The sequence below is a fragment of the Malus domestica genome, chromosome 15 (genome assembly GCF_042453785.1).
Source record: "Malus domestica chromosome 15, GDT2T_hap1".
Lineage (NCBI taxonomy): Eukaryota > Viridiplantae > Streptophyta > Magnoliopsida > Rosales > Rosaceae > Malus > Malus domestica.
Genome location: NC_091675.1, coordinates 23,149,432 through 23,155,431, shown reverse-complemented (window position 1 = coordinate 23,155,431; position 6,000 = coordinate 23,149,432).

The window sequence follows — 6,000 nt, the reverse complement described above, 5'->3', positions numbered from 1 at the left end:
CTTCTACGAGTGTGGGACTCACGTCTCAATGAAAGCACCAATTTGTGAATGCAAATTTCTTCCTTCTTGATCTTGGACAAAATTGCACCTACAAAGCAATTAACACCTTTGGTTAAGGCCAAGAGCCTCACGCGCCCACGATGAATTGAGAGGCTTTGGCTGAAAAACCTCCAATGTCAAAGTTAGAATTTAGAGAAAAGTGTTTTTGAGAATTTTTAGAGAATTTTTAGAGAATTTTAGCAAGAGAGTTGGAAGTGAACATTGAGGAGAATGAAGGGGTTTAAATATGAAAGTGGCCGGTCTCTTTGGGTGAGAGAATATCAGCCCCCTAGCTCCCTTTGTGGGCTAGGTTCTTGATTTGTGTTTAATTTGGGGGTTATGGAATAATTAGCTAATCAATTAGTCAATTAATAGAATATTTGCCTAATTGATTAGCTAATAAAATAGGAAAAGAAGGCAGAAATTATAAGGCATGGCCGACCCCCTTGGGAGAGAAGGTGACCGGCCTTATGTGTGTTTTTTGGGAGTAATTGGTGGTGTAATTGGCTATTAATAGATTAATTAGGTAATAAATCTATTAATTAGCCAATTAACATAATTTAAAAGGAACGTTTTGGGAATTACCTTGTAGAAAGGATTTCATGAGGATTGATGAAATAGGCTTTGAATTGTTACCTATTTTAGGCACTTTTGACTTGGTTGAAAGATGATTGCCCGCTGCTCGCGCGTAGGAACTCCGATGTGCCTCAAGGGTATTCTTGTCCTTTTTTATCCAAAGATCCATGTGTCGCCTTGTGATTATTTTTGGCTCCACAATCGCGACCTAGGCGAGTTTAGGTGAGTGCCTAAGCGGGCTAGGTGGACGTTTGGGTCTAAGTGTACTTTCTTAATTTTTAAATGCTTAGGGACTGGGACTAATCGAGGTGGTGATCAATTGTCTAGTGCTGAGGCGGGAATTTTTGGAACAATGTTTTGGTTCAGTACATGACATTTCCTACCGATGTGCATTTTAATGAATCACAATAACCCATCGATATGCCTTCACCACCATTTGACAAGTGTTGGACGTAGTCGCGCAATCTGTTCTTTTTCTTTTCTTTTTTTTAATGGTTTAGAAATAGGTGGAGTGTGATCTGTTGGTAGGTATGGTGTTTGTGTGTAAGGATATTTTTGAAACAAATGTGTGGACCTAGAAAAAAAATTAAAATGAAATATTTTAATAAAGTGTAGATGTCGACCTATATTGACTAAAAATATGAAGTGCCATGTCATCATAAAGGTTGTTGGGGTTAGGATATGTTGGGATAAGATTAGTTAGTTAATCCTAGTCAACTAAGATTGTAAGAAGGGCGGTTACTCTTGTATAAAAGAAGAGAATGTGAGACTGCAAGAGTGTATCAAATAATCAAAAGAATATTAAGATTTTCTCTTAGTTTTCTCTGTGTCTTTATTCTTCCTTCCTTTTCTTCTTCATTTTATCTTCATTACTGTGATACAATTGATACTGTTAATATGGTATCGTTGCCGAGCTTCGATCCTTGATGGTTATGTCGACTGTGCAAATCTTGGCTCGTTGCTGATTTGTTCTGTGTTGCTGATTCGAAGTTGGGATCTTGAAATTTGTCAGGTTGGCTCTTCTAGCTGTCATTTTTTTATGCATATATGGTGTTTGTGGAAATGTCACTAAATGAAAGGTCTGAGATTTTATAAATGATCGGTTGTGAAGGCTATTATCAATTGTTGAAGTATGATGAAATATAGTTTTCTTTATTGGTTGCTGAGATATTCTGATAATTGATTGTTAAAAAGGTTGAAGCCATTGTTGAAGATCTGTGAATTACAGTAGTAAGCTGTGTTGTTTTGAAAGAATTATTGAAATTGTGGTTCTTCTTTCGATTGAAGATATTGATTGAGTTGAAGATTGATAACTTTGAAGCTTAAAATTTTAATCAAGATGTCGGATAAGGCTGTGAGAACTGAAAGTTTGCTTGGGATGTTGACTGTAAAACTCCAAGATGATAATTTTGTGAAATGGAGTTACCAATTTCAATCTGTGTTGCGAGGGTACGATTTCTTTGATTTCTTTACTGGAGAGTCTTAATGTCCACCTAAGTTTGTGATTGATACTGAAGTAGGTGTTACTAAAGAAATTACATAGGCTTATAAATCTTGGGTTAAACATGATATGGCATTGTTGAGTTTGTTGCTTGCCACTTTATTTGATGATGTCATGGAATATGTCATTGGTTGTAAAACTTCTTGTGAAGCTTGGAATTGTTTGCAAGAGAGGTATGCATCTGTATCAATGGTCAGAGTTAACCAACTCAAGACTAAATTTCATACAATTCAGAAGGGCAGTGATTCTATAGACAAGTATCTGTTGCGATTGAAGGCAATTAGAGATCAATTAGTGTCTACTGGAGAAAGGGTTACAGACAATGATGTAGTTATTGCTACTCTATCTGGTTTGCCTCCTGATTTTGATGTGGTAAAAACTGTCATTTTAGCCAGAGATACACCTATTAATTTGAAGGATTTTCGAGCACAGATACTTAGTGCTGAAGCTATTGTTGAGTCCAGAATTACATCTTTGACTACAAGTATGGCTGTAATGTATGTTCAAGGGGATCACTCAGAGAATTCATCTGGAAGACATAAGGGGGGAGATCAAGGTGATAATTACTCACAATGAGAGAGTTCTAACAGTAGTCAATGAAGTGGAGGTACTCAGGGTATCAAGGTAGTTCTAGTTATGGAGGAAATGGGAATAGGCCTCAAAATAGAAATGGTTCATGGAACAATTATCGGGCTTACTATAATAACAGACAAAGAAGGGGTAATTTCTTTGGAAACTCTTACTCCAATAATGGTTCTAAAAATGGTTGGAATGGAAATACAAGTTTTAATGCTCTTGTAGTAATTAAATGTCAGAATTGCTCTAAAAGGGGGTATACTGCTCCAAACTATTTGAACATAGTTGACTATGGATCATCCTCGCAGACTTATTAGATCCTTATGTGTTAGATTTATGGCAAGAAAGGTCACAATGCACTGGAATGCTGGCACATGAACAATTTTTCTTATCAAAGACCATCACCACCTTCTTCAATTACAGCTTTTACTGCACAAAATCAGTCTATCCAAGGAATGACAACAGCTGAGTTTAGATAGAATGTACAAGGAGTTTCTGCAGTTGATACTAGGGTTTTAGATATAGGAGCTTCACATCATATAACATTAAATCTTGAGAATCTGAATCAGCTAGTTCAATACAATGAGGATAACAAAATTACCATTAGTAATGGTGAATGTTTGGCAGTTAAACATATTGGTTCATCTATCATCTCTACTTCTAATCATTCATTACTTCTAAAGAATATATTAAATGTTCCAACCATTACGGTTAATCTTCTATCTGTTAAAAAGTTATGTAACGACAATGGTTGTTGGTTTACTTGTGATGATCTTGTGTTTTTCATACAGGACAAGGCAACAGGAGTGATATTGTACCACAACATGAGTATATGAGAGTTATATAAGATTCATGTGAGTGTGTTTTCCAGAAGATTTGCTGGTCAATCATGTAAAGGTGATAATTTTCTTGGGAAAGCGTTAGAGTTTCAACTTGGCATAAGAGACTTGGCCATCCATCAAAGGAAGTTTTGTCAATAATGCTCAAGGGGTTCGATAAATCTGTTGGTATGGATTCTAGTCCTTCTGTGTGTACTTCTTGTTTGTCTGGAAAAATGTGTAGACAACAATTTGTAGTAAGAGATACTAGAGCTAGTTTCATGTTTGAAAAAGTCCATTCAGATGTATGGGGTCCATCTCCTACTAAGTCATTGGAAGGATATAGATATTATGTAAGCTTCACTGATGAGTATTCAAGATTTCTCTGGATATTCCTTATTATAAATAAATTTGATGTTTTCCAAGTGTTCATCAAGTTCCATTCTTTTATTGTAACTCAATTTAATTTTGCTATTAAATGCTTGCAAACTGATGGTGGGGGTGAATACATAAGTCACAGATTTACACAGTTTTTGGAAACTAAAGGGATTATTCCTTCTATTTGCTGTCCATATACCCCTCAGTAAAATGGTATTGTAGAAAGGAAACATAGACATTTAATAGAGACAACTATTACTTTATTGATAGAAGCTCATGTTCCATTGATGTTTTGGAATTGTTTACATGTTGCCTTTCTCATAAACAGAATGTCTTGTAAGACATTAAATATGAAATCACCCTATCAAGTTATTCTCAAGAACCAACAATTCATACTTTGAAGATTTTTGGTACGGCTATTTATCCATTCTTGAGACCATATAACCAACATAAATTACAATCAAGGACTAAACAATGTGTTTTTCTAGGATTTGCTGCTGGATATAAGGGTGTAGTATGTTGTGATTTGTCAACAAGAAAGCTAATACTGTCAAGGCATGTGATTCATTATGAGAATGTTTTTCCATTTAAGTTGCCCTCATCATCTCAAGCTGGGAATATGGATGGCCCTAAGAACTCGACTATCTCTCCAGCGATTATTCAAGTACATGATTTTAGACATCAAGATCATCATACTTCTCAGGTACCTGCTACAGTTCAATTTGGAAATCCATAGGTTATTAAAGACAGTACTGAGCATAGTTCACAGAATCTGAGAATGCTAAGTAATACTGCACATAATCTCATTACTACTCCTACAGGTTATTTCTCCTATACTCTAACAATGTCTTAACATACAATATCATTGTTGCCTATTCATAGTCCATCACAATTAGAAGTACACATTCCTATTTATACTTCCTTATCTGATACCATGCCTCATGAAACATCTGGTCATCCAATGATTACACGATTGAAGTCTGGTACTATAAATCAGAAATCCTACGTTGCATTTATTGCTTCATGTCCTGAACCACACTCTTTAATGTTGGATGATGATAGCACATTTGTTGGAGGTTTTTCTTTTGTGGCTTCAATTAATGATTCAGATGAGCCATCTAGCTTTCGAAAAGCATCCACTATACCTCAGTGGCAATCTGCAATGCAAGAAGAGTATAATGCTCTTAAATCTCATGGAACTTGGCAACTAGTACCTCTTCCACATGACAGGTCTATCATTAGCACCAAATGGGTATACAAAATAAAGAAAAATCCTTATGTAAGTTTGTCTAGGTACAAAGCTAGACTTGTAGCTCAAGGATTTTCTCAAGAACAAGGTATTGACTACTCTGAAACTTTTAGTCCAGTGGTGAGACATACAATTATGAGGCTCATTTTGTCCTTGGCAGCAATTCACAAGTAGGAGTTGAGGCAGTTAGACATCAAAAATGCTTTCTTACATGGAGAGTTGCAAGATGAGGTTTATATGAAACAACCTCAGGGCTTTGTTGACCCTTCTCATCTGAATTATGTTTGTAAGTTAGTCAAGTCTCTGTATAGTCTCAAACAAGCACCAAGGGCTTGGAACTCAAAGTTTACTAGCTATTTGCCAACATTGGGATTCAGTGCATCCTCTTCTGACACAAGTTTATTTGTGAAAACTGATGGGAATGATGTAATTGTTCTGTTATTATATGTGGATGATATCATCCTCACTGAATCCAATGTTACCAAAATTCAAGCTGTGATTCAAGATTTGGCAGAAGTGTTTGATTTAAAGTATATGGGAAGACTTACATATTTTCTGGACTTACAGATTCATTATAAAGCTAATGGTGACATATTTGTTAGTCAATCCAAGTATGTCAAGGATCTCATTCATAAAGCTGGTATAGAGTCTTTTAAACCTACAACTACACCATGTAAACCTCACAGTCAGTTGTTACTCACTGAAGGCACATCTTTAAAGGATGCTACATTGTATAGGAACTTGGTTGGATCATTACAATACTTGACATTTACTAGACCGGATATAGCATTTGTTGTCAACTCTGTATGCCAATTCATGATAGCACCAATGGATGTTCATTTCAATTTTGTAAAGAGAATCTT